The following is a 20,271-nucleotide window of genomic DNA, read 5'->3' as shown; positions in this document are numbered from 1 at the left end:
TCTTCCTTCTTCCATCGCTCCATGATTCAGCACAAGAGACACAACAGAATCCTTGGCCTCAAATCTAAAGAAGGAAGAATTGTCCATACCCATGAGGACATATCAAATGAACTAAATGAATACTTCAACAATCTTCTACAGGAGCTGAGGGTCAACAGAACCCAAGAAATCAGTGAAATCACTCACAACATCCCATCCATCCTCAACCAAAACCACAACAAAATGCTTCTAAGGGAAGTAACAATGCAAGAAGTGGAGAAGGTTATAATGTTTATCCCCAACGGGAAAGCCCCTGGACTTGATGGATTCACTATTGATTTTTATAAAGCCTATTGGCGTTTCCTAAAAGAGGAAGTTCATGCTCTGGTGGAAGACTCCAGAATCAACAAAACTATTCTAAAATCTCTTAATGCCACCTTCCTCACTCTCATTCCTAAAGAAGAAGGTGTCGATTCTTTAGACCAGTTCCATCCAATTTCCCTTTGAAATGTAATCTAAAAAATCATCTCTAAGGTACAAGCCAACATAATCAAGTTTGTCCCTCCCCTCGTTATATCCTCAAACCAATCAGGATATGTGGAGAGTAGACAGCTAATGGATATCATTATTCTATCTCATGAATTTATTCACTCCCTCAAAGTTAAAAAGAAACCTGGCATGATGATGTAACTGGACGTGTCAAAGGCCTTGGATAAAATAAGATGGGATTACATGCATGAATTCCTAAAGGCCTTTGGTTTCTACCAGCATTGCATAAATTGGATCATGGCCATGGTTTTTGGAGCCTTCTTCTCCATCCTTATCAATTGCTCCCCCTCTAAGCCTTTCTTTCCCTCCAAAGTCATAAGACAGGGAGACCCCCTGTCTCCCTTCTTCTTCTTCATTATGGTTGAAGGCCTAAGCATATCCCTAAGGGGAGCCAACCTTAACAAATCTAGTCTCTCTCATTGGCCTCAAACTTCATAATAATTCCCCGTCGTCAACCCATAAGCAATTTCTAGATGATACCCTGTTAATGGGCATACCCACAGTCAAGGAATCTCTTACTTTCAAAGAAATTCTCAATTGTTTTTCGGATTCCTCAAGTACTTCTATCAACCTAAAAAATATAAATTATTCTTCTTCAACACTCCCATTTCCATTCAATGAAATATCACTAGAACGTTAGGCTTTCAAATATGTTCTCTCTCCTCCAAATATCTGGGTGTCCCTCTAACCGAAAAACCTTTCAAAAAATCTAACTAGGAGGACCTTCTTAACAAACTTCACAAAAGACTTCCCAATTGTACATTTCGCTCCCTTAATTTAGTGGATAGACTGGTCCTGGTTAAATCAATGTTGTAGGCCATCCATCTATATATGTTTTCTACTCTAGTTGGGCCCAGGTCAGTCACCAATGCCATCAGATGCATCCAAAGGAACTTTTTATGGAGGGGCTCAGACACTAAGAAGCAATGGGTTCTTGTAGCCTCGGAGAATGTCTACAAAGAAGAAAATGCTGGAGGGTTGGGTTTGAGGGATATGGATATTCTTAGGAAATCACTAGGGGGCAGGACTTGGTGGCGTTGGCTAGACAACCCAAAAACACCTTGGGGCCTCATACGGAGGGAGAAATATGCACTGAATCACTCAAATGATGATCTCATTAGGGTTACAGGGGACATCAAAGGTTCAATGATTTGGAATCAAGCTTGGGAGAATAAGGCTATCATTCAAAAGAACAATTTTTGGGAGATTGGTAATGGAGAAAAATCCCTCTTTTGGGAAGATGCCTGAAAGCAACTACTCATCCTAAACAGGGATCAGTTCGTCTCTCTTCTCACTGTTATGAAAGAAAAAGGAAAACACATGGTTTCTCATTACTGGAAGACCAACACCACAATCAGAAGATGGCGAGAGTGGCTGGAAGCCAAAGACTAGAAACCGTTGCCCATATGATTTTATTGGAACAACTTTTCCACTACCATTCAAGAAAGACAAATCCAATTCGTCAGAGGAGAATATAAGATCAGATGGGTTAAAATTTCAGTAGGGCATTTCAATCTCAAGTAAGCCCATGACTATATGGAAAACCATGACCATCTTGAGCCTTAGTAAAATGGAAAAATATATGCAACAAAAAATTATGGCTCAAAATCACCCTTTATCTATGTCTCACCATGCATATGAATATTCTAACATGGGAGAATTTATGGAGAAGAGGATTCAAGGGTCCTTCAACATGCCCTCTCCGTGAAGAGAATGGGGAAACAATAAACCATCTCCTGAACAATTATAATTACACCAAGAAACTTTGGGAGTGGGTTGAGGTTGTATTTAGAACTTCTGACAGGGATAGAGCTTCCATCCTAAACACTTTAGACAATTGGATAACTTCATTCTCCCCACACCCAATGGTTGACAAGGCCTGGAACATCATCCATGATACTATATGTTAGGTAGTTTGTGATGAGTGCCAGTATTGAAACAAGGATGTTGCAACTCCTGGGCTACCAGCTTTACTTATCAACCTGGGGTTCGTACAAACTTGGAGGTGACAGTGCTATATGCACAAGTAGAAGTGAAGGTCCTGCTTGTTGTCACTTGTTCATCTGGCAAGAGACCCCAGGGTTCCAAGACAAACTTCTATAGAGTCAAAAGAAGGTTGATTCTTCGATGGAAGAAGAGAAAATCTATTCTAAGAGAGCTACTCTACTGTAGTAATGAAGAAAACAACATGTAATGCTAAATCACACCATATCCTAATTAACCATTTAAACAGCTAAACTAAGCAGAATTTCTAAATCAACACTAACCTAATGCTACTATCTAAGTTGCAGAAGTAAAGAGCATCAAACCATACTAAGGTGTAAGCAAGGAAACTAAACTAAATCTATTTCCACTTTCTTTTGGTTTTTTTGGTGTTTGCGATGATCAGACAGTATTGAATGACCAAGTCAAAGCTTGGGAGTGGAAGCATTTTAAGGATATGCAGAACAAGGTTTGAGAAGGAGTTAAGGAAAAAAGAAATTTTAGGATGAAATCTGTGAAAGGAGGACGTAACGAAGCAGAAGTGCATAGGAAGTGTTGGATCGATCAGGAATAGTATTAATGGGAGATGAGCAGTGGAGATCTTATGACAGAATATTACGTGAATAAATGGAAGAATAAGACTAACGAAAGATGAATGGCAAAGAACTTATTGCGGGAGGCTAAGTGAAGAGATGGATGAACAGGACTAATGGGAAGATGAATGGCGAAGATCCTATCGCGGGAGGTTTAAGTCAAGACATGAATAGACAAGACTAATCGGAAGATGAATGGTAGAGATCCTATTGTGTAGGTTAAGTGAATCGATGGACGAACAAGGTTAAATAGGAGATTGAGTGCTAGAGATCTTATTGTGAGGTTTAAGTGAATCGATGGGCGAACAGGATTAAGTCACGTGGTAACAGAAGGAAAGAAAATGTGCGGAATGATGGAGCGGGTTTCTGTAGGCAGTAAGCAGTTTCTCGCATGCCCTCAAGGCTGTAAGTGGAATTCCAAAATTTTGCGCGATTAGCCTAACTGGGTGACATGTAGCACGAGAAAACCACTCTTATCGCATGCTCTCGAGCGGATATCGGCCGTGCAAGAATCTGCGTGAGATTGTGCGATAGCCATTGGATCAGGTGGGGTTTATTGACGGTGGAGATTGGCCAAGCTAGTTGGCGATTGGGTGACGCGATAGCCATTGGATCGAGGGTGCAACAGATCGATGATGGAGGTATGGAGTGCATAAAGTCAATCGTTGAAATGAATCGGACTGTGATTTGTCAGGTTTGCTATGGATCGGATGGTAAGGAGATCTACGGGTATAATCCGTTGAAGACGTGATTTATTGGCTCGCGCTTAAGTATTTCGTGTTGAAGGAAATGAGAAGATGAGTGAGATATATTACAGAAAGAGAGTGATTGAAGATGATAATGATGAAATGAACCAAGTACTGAATTAAGACAACAAACTCCAAAGCTCATTCGATAACTAGAAATCTGAAACACAACCAATCTACTCTACCCTGCTATAATGGAAATGCAGCTATTTAAGCAAATGAACGATTAAACCATGGATCTACGCTAGCATACATGTACAGTAAAGAGGAGCCTCAGCCCTCTAAGTTAACTCAATTTTGGCTCAAAACAAAACTCATTCTTATTATCAAAACAATGGATTACATCAAAAACTGTCACAAGTCTTGCATCTTGAAAATAATTAGAGTTTTACAATCAAAAGTCCAAATAAAAAATTGAATCCTACTGAGGTCCTAGGCCTCTCTACTTATACGATTGAAGTCTCCAATGAATTCCTTAAAACTAGGGAGGCTCGACTCCCAAACTAGAGATAAATTGGTGCTTTGACTTCCACTTGCTCGGATGCCTTCTAGTCCTCATGATTTGGCTAGTTGCACTCTGAGCTGATGGAGGAATATTTGAATGGAGGGGTAGTAAATGAGGAGGATTTCCCTCCTATAATTCCTCTCCCTTGTCCCATTCAAGTTTTGACCAAGATCTTTGCCAAAATGCCTTGTTTTTACCCTTTAATCCTACATTACATTCACATTAGACCACAAAGAAAAATGTCGAACTCTAACTCATCTCATAAACAAAATATAATAAAAAGTATGCAATAAGTTGTGAGAATAGTTGGTTTGACTAAGCTAGGAGGTGAATTAAGGCCCATATAATTACCCAATGATGAGGCTCATCATCACCCCCTACTGAAAGTGTTGCTCATCCTCTGAGAAACTTAGTCAATGTCCATGTCGTTCACGGCGCTGGTAACCTCTCTGACATCCCATGCCTCTGCTGTGGTCTCTTCTTCTTGTGCATAGAAGCCTTCTTTCTTTTCCACTTCTTCCCACTGCCTCTTTTCCTCTTCTTCTTTTCTCCCTTCTATCATTCCTAGTAGTAGTGGTGGACTGAGTTTTAGGCCTATCCAATTGACCTTCAACCTTTGCATTGATTGCTTATACATAGGTGTCCTGTTGAGTGCCTCTCTCAACCTTTGAGGGGAGTGATATTCTATGATATTCAAGCTGTGTGGCAGTGCGTTCCATCTCCTTGAGTAGGCATGTATACTATCATCTCCTAGCATCCTAAACATATCCTCAAAATGTGAAATTGCTTGCTCTTGGGCAACAAGATATCTAGGTGCCAAATGAGGATCATTTGCAATTAGATTATGGGTGCTGATTAGGGGCTTGGGATTTGATTGTTCAGCTCATATGAAAAGAGGTTCATTCTGCTCTCTGGCCAATATTATTTTCATCTCTGCAGCCCTTGACTCCTCATGGTTCATCCATGATGCCAACGCCATTAATTGCAAATCTCCTAGCTCGGCATTAGGATCCCAAACATTCTTGCCTGTGAGGGCCTTGCTGTGCAAATAGAATTCATCCATTTTGGCCCTATCCTCTAGTGTACTTTGATCACAAAGATCAATAAACTGCTTGTAGTCCTGAAATGGCATGGTGCTCCTCTGTGCTAGTGTTTTAATATGAAATTGCAGCCATTTTTCTCTGAGGTAAAGAGCAGAGGATTTAGCTGGCATCCTATATTAGATGGCCTCCAAGGAGAGGTAGACCATACATGCTAGTTGGTTTTCCCTTTCCTACAGTTGTCCTCTCAGCCATACATTTTCTCTCTCAAGTTGATCTCTCATTATTGCTTCTTTGTCCCTTAAGCCACTTAGCTCTTTGTTTTCCTTATCTTATTCCTCTTGCTGTTCTTTCTCTTCTCCATCAGTTTCTTCCTTTGTTTCCTACTTTGTTTCAGCATCATCTTCTTTCTCTTCTCCTTTTTCATGTTCCTCTTCATTATTTTTTCCTTCATCCATCTCATCCCCATCTAGCTTTGTATCTTCTTCTTTTTGTTTTGCCTATTTCTCACTGACAAAAGGACTAACATCATAGGTGAGGGTTTTGATGTCATCCTCTACTGGTAAGTCTCAAAAGACTATCCATGTTATAGGGATCCTGAGGTTTTGGAGGGAATCCTCAATGAGGACCCTGATCAACCCATGTTGAGCCAATTTTTTGGAATTCCATCCCTTTACTTTGTTACTCGAGTCTATGAGTGGTTGGATCAAGAAATAGGGTATGATGAGTCTTTTGTGAACTGGTGTTTCTACCCTAAATATTAATTCTTCGCATCCTAAAATGGTAGCCATAAACAACACTATATCTACCCTCACATGAGATATATTTGATGAGTTGGTAAACTACCTCACTCCATGGGTATGGTAGACTATCCCTCCTTACTCCATTTTTATCCCCTGTGGGTACTTCACCTTCCAAAAAGAATTTCCTTTTTGCCACCTCATTGTCTACTTTGTATTCTTTTCTCCATGGAATTTCGAGGAGAAGTGTGGTGACCCTACTAATGAGCTCTGGGGTGAGATCTATAGTGAGCCCTCTAACTATAACAGTGGCATGTATTCTGCTATGTGGAGTGAGGGAATGAGCAAATCCTTGAGCCACCTCATCATCATACCCTGTGAATTTTTCGAAAAACCCCATCCATTGGTGTCTTATATAGATTTCAAGCACTTGGGGGTGTTGTTGTATCCTCATAGTATTTGTGTGTTCTCTCCTATTAAACCATCCTATCATCTTGCTTATGAGGCTTGAGAAGGAAATGAGAGGTTTGACACAAGAATTTTAAATTCAAGAGAAAACAAAGTTTCCTGTGTATGTAATTCAGCTTCCACAGTTGTTATATCCACTAGATTTTAGAGCATTTCTAGTTCATTTTCTTGTAAATGGGGATGGACTTTTAGATCCTACCTCTTTTATAATGGTGGTAGTGGACAATTCCCATGATATTCCCTCTTAAACCCCTCTATGCCTATATTGTAGACTGCCTCTGTGTATCTGGTAGACTACTCCTATAGACTGTGCCTATAGGTATTCCTATGCATGCTCCTATAGAAATTCTCTTGCAGACAATGGATCCTTTCATCCGGTGGGTGACCAGAGTTAGGAGAGTGACTTGTGTAAGGGAGTTTTGAGGAGGTGGAATGCATGAATGCATGCAAACGACATTTTGTTTCCCTTTATGGCTTTTCGGGGTGAGGTTCCTCGTAATCAACTCCCACTCCTTGTAATCAGCTCCCACCTCGTAGATCCGTAGTTAACCACTTCTTGTCCTACTCCTCCTCTGCCTTTGAGTTGACTATCGCCACGTGTGAGAGGACACCTAGTTTTGTATGTGATGACTGAGCAAAGGTGGCCAAGTTAATTGGACACCTTTTCACTTATAAACCAACTACCTCGTAACCTTTACAACTTTTGATCAAATTATGCATATGAGTGAGTGAGCGAGATACTTACCTGTGGTCTCAATGCCATGCTGCAGTTGTCGAATATTAGATATGTTGTGTTTTTTTATTGGCTGCATGGTCATTCTTCTTCCTCCTCTGCTGGCTGTTGCCTATTGTTTGTTGTCTACTATCTACTGTCTAGATCATCTTAGTGAAGACATGTAGCTGATCATTGTAGAAAACACAGTCTTCGCCTAAATAGAAGAAATGGAAAACGATAGAAATGATGGAGTGATGCATGGTAAGGAGTGGAGGAGATGGATATGTGTGAGGCAGGGTGCCCTTTAGATTCTCTTTTTGCTCCTTGACTATCTTTCTCATCCACTTGCAAATTACATCTTTTTATCCTTTTTTTTTTTTTGAAAAACACCTAGGTTGCCTCAGAGAGGTTTTCACCCAGGGATCTTGTTATTCTTTTTTCATTTTTTTTTCATCATTGGGCCATCTCACAAGGTTTTCAACCCAAAGATGGGACTCAAGCGCCTCATGGAGGTTTTCACTTGAATCCTTATTTTTTTTTTCTTTTTTCTTTTTCAGTGACCTGATGAGGGAGGAGCTAGAACTTTCTCCACCATCATCACTATTTTATTGATATTGCCAATGAACTCTTGCTTTGATAAAGGCATGGTCATTCTTCTTCCTCCTCTGCTGGCTGTTGTCTATTGTCTGTTGTCTACTATCTACTGTCTAGATCATCTTAGTGAAGACATGTAGCTGATCATTGTAGAAAACACAGTCTTCACCTAAATAGAAGAAATGGAAAACGATAGAAATGATGGAGTGATGCATGGTAAGGAGTGGAGGAGATGGATATGTGTGAGGCAGGGTGCCCTTTAGATCCTCTTTTTGCTCCTTGACTATCTTTCTCGTCCACTTGCAAATTACATCTTTTTATCTTCTTTATTTTTGAAAAACACCTAGGTTGCCTTAGAGAGGTTTTCACCTAGGGATCTTGTTATTCTTTTTTCATTTTTTTTTCATCATTGAGCCGTATCACAAGGTTTTAAACCCAAAGATGGGACTCAAGTGCCTCATGGAGGTTTTCACTTGAATCCTTATTCTTTTTTTCTTTTTTCTTTTTCAGTGACCTGATGAGGGAGGAGCTAGAACTTTCTCCACCATCATCACTATTTTATTGATATTGCCAATGAACTCTTGTTTTGATAAAGGCCTCTTGTACATTTTCAATCAGTGTCCATTAACAAGCAATCGAATGGCTTCGTCATCTACAGTTTTGATTTTCACTGAACCATTATCATGGCATCTTTCCACCACATAAGGTCTGAGCCATCTTGTCCTTAGCCTACCCTTGAAGTCTTTATACCTAGAATCATATAAAAATGCCCAATCGCCCTCTTGAAATTTCTTCTCCTTAATATGTCTATCATGCCAGATCTTCCTATGAAGCTGAACTATCTCTGTATGTAGGAGGGCCTGCATTCTGAATTCATCCAATCCATTCAATTGGAACAATAGTTCTTTCTGTGCATGAATGAGATACAAATCTAGTTGGGTTGCCATCGTTAAAGTGTTATATTCAAACTCAATGGAAAACAAAGCCTTTTTCCCATAGACCAGCTCATAGGGAGTAAATCCAGTGGTGGTCTTCCATGTTGTATTATAGGCTCAGGTGGCCTCAACTAGTCTCTCTGCCCAATCCTTCCTGTTGCTGCTCACTACCTTGGTTAAGATGCTTTCCAGTGCCCTATTGGTCATCTCCACTTGCCCATTAGCTTGTGGATGATAAGGAGTGGAGGTTCCACGCTTGATTTTGTGATGGTTGAGTAGTTCTTCAATTATGTTGGAGCTAAACTGGTTTCCTTGGTCTGTGACTAGCTCTCTAGGGTACCCAAATTTGTAAAATACATTCTCCCATAGGAACTCAACCACCTTCTCTTCTGTTGCTGCCTTAATCGCCTTGGTTTCAGCCCACTTAGTCAAATAATTAGTGCACACAATAATGTATTGTTTTTGCTTTGAAGGATGGTCGATAGGCCCAATGAAGTCCATGCCCCACTTGTCAAATGGCTTGAAAGTCACTTGAGGTTGTAGGGGCATTTCATCTCTTCGAGTAGGCTTTCCCATCCTCTGGTAGTGATCACACTGACTAATGTACTTTTTCACATCCTCATGAAGAGTGGGCCAATAATAGCCCACTTGTAACACTTTGAATGTTGTCCTCTTTGCTGCAAAGTGACCTCCACAAGGCCCATCATGACAGGTCAAAAGGATGTCAAAAAATTCCTCTTCCCGTACACACCTTCTCAAGATTTGATCTGGGCCAAGTTTGAAAAGATTGCCCCCAAACTAGGTGAAGGAGGCGCTTTTCTTGACTATCTTGCTCTTTTCTTTGGAGGGCAAGTTTGGTGGGAATTGTGCTGATACCAAATAGTTTGATATATCAGCAAACCATGGGGAGAGAACTGAAATAGAAAACAAATGCTCGTCTGGTAACTAGTCATCCACCATTCCTTCTTCACCTGTAGGAAGATTCATCCTAGAAAGAAAGTCTGCAACAACATTTTCCTTACCAGGCTTATCAACAATAGTTAGATCAAATTACTATAACAAAAGAAACCATCTTATAATTCTAGCATTCACATTTGGTTTGTTCATTAAATATTTGATTGCAACATGGTCAGTATGCACAAATGTTTGATAACTTGTAATGTAATGCCTAAATTTGTTTAATGAATGCACAACATCCAGGAGTTCCTTTTCAGTCACAGTATAATTTAGCTCAGCCTTTGACAGGTTCTTACTGATAAAATAGATGGCATAGGGAAATTTGTCCTCTACCTGACCTAAGGTTGCTCCTATGGCTCTGTATGAAGCATCAGCACGAATATGAAAAGGGAGGGCCTAGTTTGGGCCTCTAAGATGTTGAAAATGCAACAAGATGCTGGAGCTTAGTGGAAAGGAGTCGCTTTCACTAAGTGGGCTCGCAGGCTATTTTTGGTGCAAAGTCTACTTTTAGACTATGTCTATTTTTAGACATATGGATCATGGTCTATGAGTTTCAGGATGCTATTTGTGGATGATTGGTCATGTTGGTAAAAATATATGGACTTCTATTTTTAGACATATGTGCGGTTTCTATTTTTAGACTGCCTGGCTAAAAATAGAACAATCGAATATTATTAGCTCATAATAATATTTGGACTATAAACATTATCTTATCCTCTTGGAGCACTTTAGTTTGAGCTACAGATGTGGCACATGTAGCTGTCAGAAGGAAATACACTTTTCTTGTGGGTCAGTTGAGCTATTGCATGCAGAACATTAGTTAGAACTCATGTGGTTGAGTTTGGTGGAGTTGATTGAGGAGTTGATGGAGTTGTGTTCAGTTTGACTTCGTTGAACTAGTTGTATTTAGTTTAACTGCAAATACACTAATTATGAGTGATGTGAATTAATTCTTAATTAATTAACTAATTATTAACTCATAAAGCAACTAAAGAATACATCGGTTAACTCAGTGCATGGATAGTTCCGTGGAGACAAGTTTTAGAGGTTGAGATTGCTATCAGTTGTGACTATAGTTGTGCATGAGATTTTGCACATGCATGGATTGAGTATTTCCAATGAGGATTGTGTGGTTCATCCAAGGAAAAGACGAGTTTGGATCAGCCATTCATCATTATTCTCATGCAGGATTGCGCAGTGGAGGCAGGCAAATAGTGGAGGAGATTTGAGGCATCAGATCTGAGCTAGTTTGTGTGTAACAGGTGGAGATAGTATTGAGTACTTGTGAGGAGTATTGTACTATGTATTGTTACTTGTTCTTAATCAATATAATATATAGATAGTTGGGGGTTTTCAGCTGTATGCTTTCCCCGGGTTACATATTGTGTTAATGTGCGCATGCGATTGATGTTTCATTGTTTTTAATTCCGCAAAATTGATGATCAACGTAGAGGAGGTTATGTATTATGCATGCATTCCACAATAGTGTATAATCAGGATAATCTCTAAGAATAAGTGTCATATCATTCAAAATTTCTACATAAGAATTGGTGCAGTGGTTAACTTACCCTTTAAAGTGTCTAAGGCCTCTTGACAACTTTTTTGACCATATAAACTCAGAATCTTTGGCCAACAACCCAAATAAAGGAGAGGGCAACTTGCTGAAGTCCTTTATGAGCCTTCAGTAGTATCCATATAACCCCAAGAAACTCCTGACATCGCTCTGCTTTTGAGGAGGTGGGACCCCTAGGATGATTTCTATTTTGTTTGGGTCCACCTACAGTCCTTGCTGGGATATTGAATGACCTAGCACGGTCCCTTCAGTCATTAAGAATTCACATTTTTCTGGACTAAGAGATAGGTTCATTTCAATGAATTTGTGCAATACTTTTCCTAGGTTAGTCATGGCTTCTTGAAAATCACAGCCATAAGGTATAAAATCATCCATATATATGTCCACCGCATCATGTACTAATTCAGCAAAAATACTCAAGACTGCTCTCTCGAAAGTGGTAGGAGCATTGCATAGGCCAAAAGGAAGGACCCTATAGGCAAAATTACCCCAAGGACAGGTGAATGTAGTCTTATCTTGGTCTTCTGGGCAGATTTGGATTTGGTTGTACCCACAAAATCCATCTAGGAAAGAAAAGTACTTCTTCCCTGTCAGGTCATCTAGCACTTGGTCAATGAAGGGTAGGGGAAAATGATCCTTCTTTGTGGCTTTTTTCAACTCCCTATAATATACACAAATCCTCCACTTACCATTTTTCTTGGGAACTAACACTAAAGGAGAGAGCCACTCACTATCAGAGATAGGGTAAACGAATCCTGCATCTAGCAGTTTTTTTAGTTCCTCTTTGACTATATCTTTAAGAGATGGATTCATCCTCCTTTGTGGTTTCCTGACTAGCTTGCAACCTTCTTTGATGTATATGTGGTGATTACACACTGAGGGGTGTACTCCCTTCATTTCCTTGTAACTCCAAGCGAAGGCTTCTAGGTTTTCTCTCAACATGTTGCATAGCTTTTCCTCTTCAAGAGCAGATAGAGATGGATTAATTTTCAAAGTTTTCTCTGGGCCAAATTCTATGGTTTTGACACGGATTGGGTTGGAATTGGCCAAGCATAAGTCAATTGGATGATTGTTCTGGGTTTCCCTTATTTCTTCTTCTAATGATAACAAACTAGGAGTTGGACTTTGGAGAAGGTGCTCAATTAAGTCATCGTCATCTTGTTGTCCTCCTCCTATGGTTGCTTCCAAAGCATAAATTCGGGTTGAATAAGCCTCATCTTCTTCCTCCTCCTCCAACCATAAAGGTAAATCATGCTCTAGAGAAGGTTGAGAAGGAGGGTATAGGACTAACTGTTTGGACATATGCCCATTGTTGATAGTCATATTCCCAATTCTGTAGCTAATGTAAGCATCAACTACGGCCAATCATGGCTTCCCAAGGATAGAGGGTAACAAGTAAGCTTAACCTTAGGCCGGAGAACCAGAAAATCTGCATGGTATTCCCAGGAGTCAATGGGGACCATCACATCCTCCACAATTCCCTCAGGGGTGACTGTGGAACGGTCTGCAAGTTTCAGAACTGTTGTGGTCTTCCTCAATGACCCTTGTAGGTTGAGCTTGAGCATGGTGTCCTTGGTCATTACATTAATGGCAGCCCCAATATCAATCAAAGTGTGTGGGACAATGGTGCCATTGATGTGCAAATCTACCACAGGGCTCCCAGGGTCCAAATATTTTGGACATATTACCTGCCCCAGCATGAAGTCAAACAACTTCCTAATGACATTAATGGTAGGGGCATCCCTTTTTCTTCTTCCTGGATGCTTGAAGCACTTCTCCTTAATCAACTTATTGTAAATGGGAACATCTTTTATTGCTTGGAGAAGGGGGATATTTACACATAGATTTTTCAATTCTCCTAGAAGTTTAAGTTCTTCTGGGATAGGTTGGAGTGGTTGGGCTAATCTCTCAAGAAAGGGTGGATTTACTTTAAGGTTGCTTTCCTTTCTTTCTTCCTCAAACTCCCTATGTGGAGAGGGAGGTTGATTATCTAGAAGAATTCTCCCAGACCTTAGGTTGATCTCCTGGATTTCTACAGCATAAGCTGGGTATGATGTCTCTCCACTGTATACTTGTTGAGCATGCCTATTGTTTGGGTTTGGATTTGGCTAGGCAGGAATCTGGGGTTTCTTGGGTGGAGCAGAGTATAGGAGTTGTGGCTGGGTAGGTGGTGGAGGAAATAGAGCTGGAGCATTGTTGTATTGGGGCCTCGACCCCTGGTGTGGGGTGTTCCACTGAGGTTGTGGCTGAACATAAGGTTGAAATGACTGGCTGGCTGGCTAGGAATGATACTAAGATGCATAGGACCAAGGAGGGGGTGTACACCAGGAACGATGAGCAGGGGGTCCCCAAGAATGTATAGTTGTGGTTTGGTTTCGGTTGTAATATGCATGGGATGACCCTTGCATACCCTGCTGGTATGGTCTACACCCAAGAGGTCTCCTTTGGTTGATGTAACAAAGTTGCTCAGTGACCCCTTCAACTCCTCGATATACAACTTTGAGTCGAGGTAAAGAAGGGTACTTGTCTATGGAGTGGTTTTCTTCACAGACTGAGAAAATTTCAATACAGTTCAGTGGACATTCATTCCTAGGATGTCGTCTGGTGCATCTAGGACAAAAGATGGCCAAGGATCTCTCTACTTCCTCTTGCTTCCTTTTGATTTTAATGGTGTCCAATTGCAAGGCAAGGGTTTGCAACATCTCACGTTTGAAATCTTCCAGCATATTTACAATTTCACCCTTGATGGATGAGTTGGAAGATGATGTATTGGCCATAGTTTGACTACTCCTACCCTTTTTCCTGGCTACCCCAGAATGGTTTCTAAAGACAGTATCGATATTTGCATAGGGTAATGGGTAGATATCCCCTCCTGCTAACAAGTGTAAGGTATCCAGAAGATTTACCTTTACTCCCCTGAGCAGGACCATCTTTAGTGACTCAAGGTCAAGTGTGCACTTGGTCCTTTTGTAACTGAGTTGGAATCTTTCTTCATAGTCTTCTAAGGATTCATCCTCGCCCATGTTCATCCTGAAAATCTCTTCTTTAGTATCCTTTGACCTACAGTAGTCCAAATATTTGTTGTTAAAATCCTGTTGCATCTGAGCCCAAGTGGTGATGCTATCTCCAGGTAAACCCATGAACCAGCGCAATGTTGCATCCTTGAGGGTAGATGGAAAGAGTTTTAACTTTTTCTCATCATTTGTATAGTCATAGGTCCGGCATATAACAACAAACTCAAATAGGAAAATGTCAGGGTCCTTTGTGGTCAGGCCATGGAAATGAGGTAGGGCAAAGGGGCTTATATTCTTCATCTTAGTGTCCCCATTGGTTTCTCTGATGGGGAAGGCACCCTCAACTCTCTCTCTATTCCCTCTATCATTTTGGTTCTCATCCATTGGTTTAGAAGGAATGGGTTCTTCTTCTTCTTCTTCTGCTATAGGTTCTTATAATATGTCAGGTTTCTCTCCTAAGGGTTCCTCCAATTCACAGCCACCGAAGAAGAGAGAAGTTTGGCTGTTGGATGCAGTGGGGGTATTTGGAAAGAATTTTTCTAAATTGTCCCTACTCCTACAAGGCATGAAAGGAAACGTTTTTTGGTTGGTTTTTGGAAGACTTTTTTAGCAAGAAAGAACTTTTCATAAATGAAATTATCGATTGAATGAAAACTACTGACATAAAGAAACTACTTGCTAAATTGAAATTCTACTTACAGAATGGAAAGGAAAGTGGATAATGACAAATGAAAGAAAGGAAGCTACTAGATTACTTTTGCATAAATAAAATAATGGAAGAAGATTGGAGACTAGAAATAGAAGAAAAGAAAGTAGACTAGAAATAGAAGAAAAAACAGTACTCACATTCTACTCTGACACCTCCTTGGCAACGGCACCAAAAAGTGATGAGTGCCAGTATTGCAGCAAGGATGCTGCAACTCCTGGGCTACCAAATTTACTTATCAACCCAAGGTTTGTACAAACTTGGAGGTGAGAGTGCTATATGCACAAGTAGAAGTGAAGGTCCTGCCTGTTGTCACTTGTTCATCTAGAAAGAGACCCCAGGGGTTCCAAGCCAAACTTCTATAGAGTCAGAAGAAGCTTGATTCTTTGATGGAAGAAGAGAAAATATATTCTAAGAGAGCTATTCTACTGCAGTAATGAAGAAAACAACATGTAATGCTAAATCACACCATATCCTAATTAACCATTTAAACAGCTAAACTAAGTAGAATTACTAAATCAACACTAACCTAATGCTACTATCTAAGTTGCAGAAGTAAAGAGCATCAAACCATACTAAGGTGTAAGCAAGGAAACTAAAATAAATCTATTTCCACTTTCTTTTGGTTTTTTTGGTGTTTGCGATGATCAGACAGTATTGAATGACCAAGTCAAAGCTCGGGAGTGGCAGCGTTTTAAGGATATGCAAAACAAGGTTTGGGAAGGAGTCAAGCAGAAAAGCAGTTGGAGGACGAAATTAGTGAAAGGAGGATGTAACGAAGCATAAGTTCGTAGGAACTGTTGGATCGATTAGGAACAGTATTAATGAGAGATGAGCGGTGAAGATCTTATTGCAGAAGATTACGTGAATAGATGGACGAATAAGACTGACAGATGATGAATGGCGGAGATCTTATCGCGCGAGGCTAAGTGAAGAGATGGACGAACATGACTAATTAGAAGATGAATGGTGGAGATCCTATCGCAGGAGGTTTAAGTTAATAGATGAATGGACAAGACTAATTGGAAGATGAATGGCGAAGATCCTATCACGTAGGTTAAGTGAATTGATGGACGAATAGGGTTAAACGAGAGATTGAGTGGCGAAGATCTTATCGCGGAGTTTAAGTGAATCGATGGGCGAACAAGATTGAGTCATGTGGTGATAGAAGGAAAGAAGACATGCGGAATGATGGAGTGGGTTTCCGTAGGCAGTAAGCATTTTCTTGCGCGCCCTCAAGGCTGTAAGCGGAATTTCAAAATTTTTCACGATTGGCCTAACTGGGTGACACGTAGCACGAGAAAACCACTTTTTTCGCATACTCTCGGGTGGATATCAGCCGTGCAAGAATCAGAGCAGGATTGCGCGATAGTCGTTGGATCAAGCGGGGTTGATCGACGGTGGAGATCGGCCAAGCTAGTTGCTGATCGGGTGACACGATAGCAGTTGGATCGAGGGTGCGACAGATCAACGGTGGAGATCTAGAGCACATAAAGTCAAGCATTGAAATGAATTGTACAGTGATTTTTCAGGTTTTCTCTAGATCAGATGGTAAGGAGATCTACGGGTATAATCCGCTAAAGATGTGATTTATTGGCTCGCGCTTAAGTATTTCGTGATAAAGGAAATTAGAAGATGAGTAAGATATATTACAGAAAGAGAGTGATTGAGGACAACGATAACAATGAAATGAACCAAGTACTGAATTAAGACAACAAACTCCAAAGCTCATGCGATAACTAGAAATCTAAAATAGAACCAATCTACTCTACCTTGCTATAATGGAAATGGAACTATTTAAGCAAATGAATGATTAAACCATGGATCTATGCTAGCATACATGTACAATAAAGAGGAGCCTTAGCTACTAGGGTTGGGCCCTAACCCAAGATCTTCAGCCCTCTGAGTTAACTTAGTTCTGGCTCAAAACAAAACTCATTCTTATTACCAAAACAATCGATTACATAAAAACTTTCACAAGTCTTGCAGCTCGAAAATAATTAGAGTTTTACAATCAAAAGCCCGAATAAAAAATTGAATCCTACTGAGGTCCTAGGTCTCTCTACTTATAGGACTGATGTCTCCAATGACTTTCTTAAAATTAGGGAGGCTCGACTCCCAAAATAGAGATAAATGGGTGCTTTGACTTCCACTTACTCCGTTGCCTTCTAGTCCTCATGATTTGGCTGGTTGCACTCCAAGCTGATGGAGGAATATTCGAATGGAGGGGTAGCAAATGAGGAGGATTTCCCTCCTATAATTCCTCTCTCTTGTCCCATTCGAGTTTTGACCAAGACCTTTGCCAAAATGCCTTGTTTTTACCCTTTAATCCTGCATTACATGCACATTAGACCACAAAGAAAAATATCCAACTCTAACTCATCTCATGAACAAAATATAATCAAAAGTATGCAATAAGTTGTGAGAATAGTTGGTTTGACTGAGCTAGGAGGTGAATTAAGGCCCATATAATTACCCAATGATGAGGCTCATCAATTTGTAAAGAGTGAAATGCAAGAATATTCAGAGAGGAAAAAAGGTCGAAAGAGAGTCTCCTCACCTAAATTAAACAAGTAATCCATGAATCTATCACCATCTCAAAATTTCCAAACTTCAATGATACCCCTCATCTCGTTGATCAGAGAATATTGCAACTCTTGAGATGTACCCTCCCCCTCATAGAAATAATACTCTAATGATAGAAAACCAGGATGCTTCCTCTCAATGGCATCCTCTAGATATATACATCCTCAAACTAAATTACGATGGAGCTGCTAAAGGAAATCTAGGAGCTTTTGGTTTTGGTGGAGTTTTCAGGAACTCAAAAGGAGAGATAATATGGTTATACACGGGTAGTTTGACCATAGCTGAAAATAATGTAGCTCAACTCCATGATTTGGAACATGGTCTTCGAATTGACAACGTCCAGAGATTCTAGTCGCTCATCTCGGAATGAGATTTGACTCTAGCTACCCAGGCTTGACGGAAGCATCAACAAGGCACAATAGTCACCAAGGTCACAAACAATTAGAGGCTCAACCAAGGCCCTCCATCGCATCAACGGACATGTTGGTGAACTGAGTGGTCTCCACTTCTGTACTCTCAGACGGAAGGCTGACAGTCTAGCTAACAGGTTTTCCAATGAAGGTACAATTGGTAGCACAAGAATTGGTTCCCTTTAATTGAGGGACCCGGAGGAAGGGCCTCTCTATTGGGATTGTGAGGCTTTAAAAAACACTGACAAAGGAGAACGGGAAACTCTCAAGAATGAGATCACCAGTCAATCTCCACGAAAGGATTGGTACAATCCCCAAATCCTCTTATGATGAATTTCCCAGACAAAAACTTTCCTAATTCTCTATATGATGTAGGAAAATCCTAGATCGCAACGATCTTTTAGAATCGCCGCCTACCTAATCCCTTGAACAATATCATTTATTTCTCTCTCATGAATTATCTGCACCTCACACTCGCCAAAATTAATGGCTCATTCATGGTTGCCTCTTTCTTTCCTAACTCATCCACTCAATGCTCCTATGAATACCTTGACCTACTTGCTTTTCCCCAATATGCTTTTCTCACTCAGGCCTTCACGTTCATTACCTCTACCCTAGTTTTCCCACCGTATTCCCCTCCCATATTTATCATGTATCCTTTTCATGGCTCAAACCATACCCCCCGCCATGGTTGTGGCCACAAAAATGAAAGGTGGGACAATCCCAGCATGAAACCTGATCAGGTAATCAAATGTATGCTTGAAAATTAAAGTGCCTCAAACTTGTTGAAACTGGCGGCAAATGGAAGTGCCCGTCATTCTGAATGTAATGAAATTTGCTTCACCTAAATCCAACAACAGATGCACAAGTTATCATCCACTGACCATTTTTCCAAACAGGTAAAAAATTGTAGGTGATAGGTTGAATGTGTATTTTTGGGACCATGGCATGCTGCCACTTAGCCACTCCAGATTGGTCCAAAAATACTTGTTTCTGATTGGTTTGGTGTTTTTTATTATTTTAATTGGTTGATTATGTTTTTATGGCTCCACTGACTGGGAGACACATGGGCCAATAGGTGACTACCACATGGCCTCCCCGTAGTGGTCTAAAATTTTATGTATGGGTGAAGCAACCCCCATAGGATTCGAACACGACACGTGGTGCCCACAAGTTCAATGACTTGTCACTATGTTGTGTTATGCTACTTATTATGTATAGTGAAAATGGCACAAATAAATGTTATGTTGTGCACATATGGGGGAAGGGGTCAGGACTAAGCCCTATCCCCCGGCCATACCCCACACCACGGGATCAGTGGGTGGTTAGCCCTAGCCCCTGGGCACATGGCTCCATATGACCGCAATTTTCATAATTTTGGAGGTTAGAGGACATTTAAAGTGTCCAACAATTTCGCCCATTGGGCATGACTGTAGGCCAACTTCACGTGTTGATTTTGGGTTTAGGGCACTCAAGCCAGGTTTAGGTCGAATTGTAGGATGGTTAACAAAAACGTTTGTGAGAGAGCTTGGAAGCTAATAAATGTTGAATTTTTATCCAAATTGAGCTTAGAAAGAAGTTTCTAAGGGGTTTTTGCATGTTCTGAATCCATTGGTAACCTCTAATTTCTGATTTGAACAAATCTATAGGGTCTTTTTTCATGTTTGATACTAAAGGTGTATAGATCAGTCAGGGTTTGGAAGAAGTTATGGGAGGTATTTGGGCATGGAGAAGACCTTATGGGGGCATTCTCACTTCCAGAAGGCTACTACAGTAGCTGTAACTAGTAGGCTTCATCTCAGGTTCAACTTCTTTTATCATGAAGTTTTGATTATATGTTTCAATATGGAATTGAAGCATGCACATGATGTTTTTAGCTCATTTCAGTTGAAGTGTGTCATCTTTAAAGGATATGTTTTGAGTTGTTGATGTTGTGAGAGTTCTTTATACAAGAACATTGCCTTGTAGGGGTAATAGCCACTTATTTACGTACAATTTTTTTTTTATGTATGTTATCTTTGAAGGAGATTTTTTGAGTTGTTGTTGTTGTGAGAGTGCTTTGTAGGAGAGAATTACCTTTTAGGGGTAATAGCCACTTATTTACCTGTAACAAATGTTTATGCACATCACATCATTTTGATACTGAATATATGAGTGGTCTAGTCATGTTGACAGGTC

Source organism: Pinus tabuliformis, chromosome 5_2 (genome assembly GCF_031772625.1).
Source record: "Pinus tabuliformis cultivar Carrire ecotype Pingquan chromosome 5_2, CPIR1, whole genome shotgun sequence".
Taxonomy (NCBI): Eukaryota; Viridiplantae; Streptophyta; class Pinopsida; order Pinales; family Pinaceae; genus Pinus; species Pinus tabuliformis.
The sequence above is the reverse complement of the archived record's forward strand: the minus strand, read 5'-3'. Positions refer to the sequence as shown.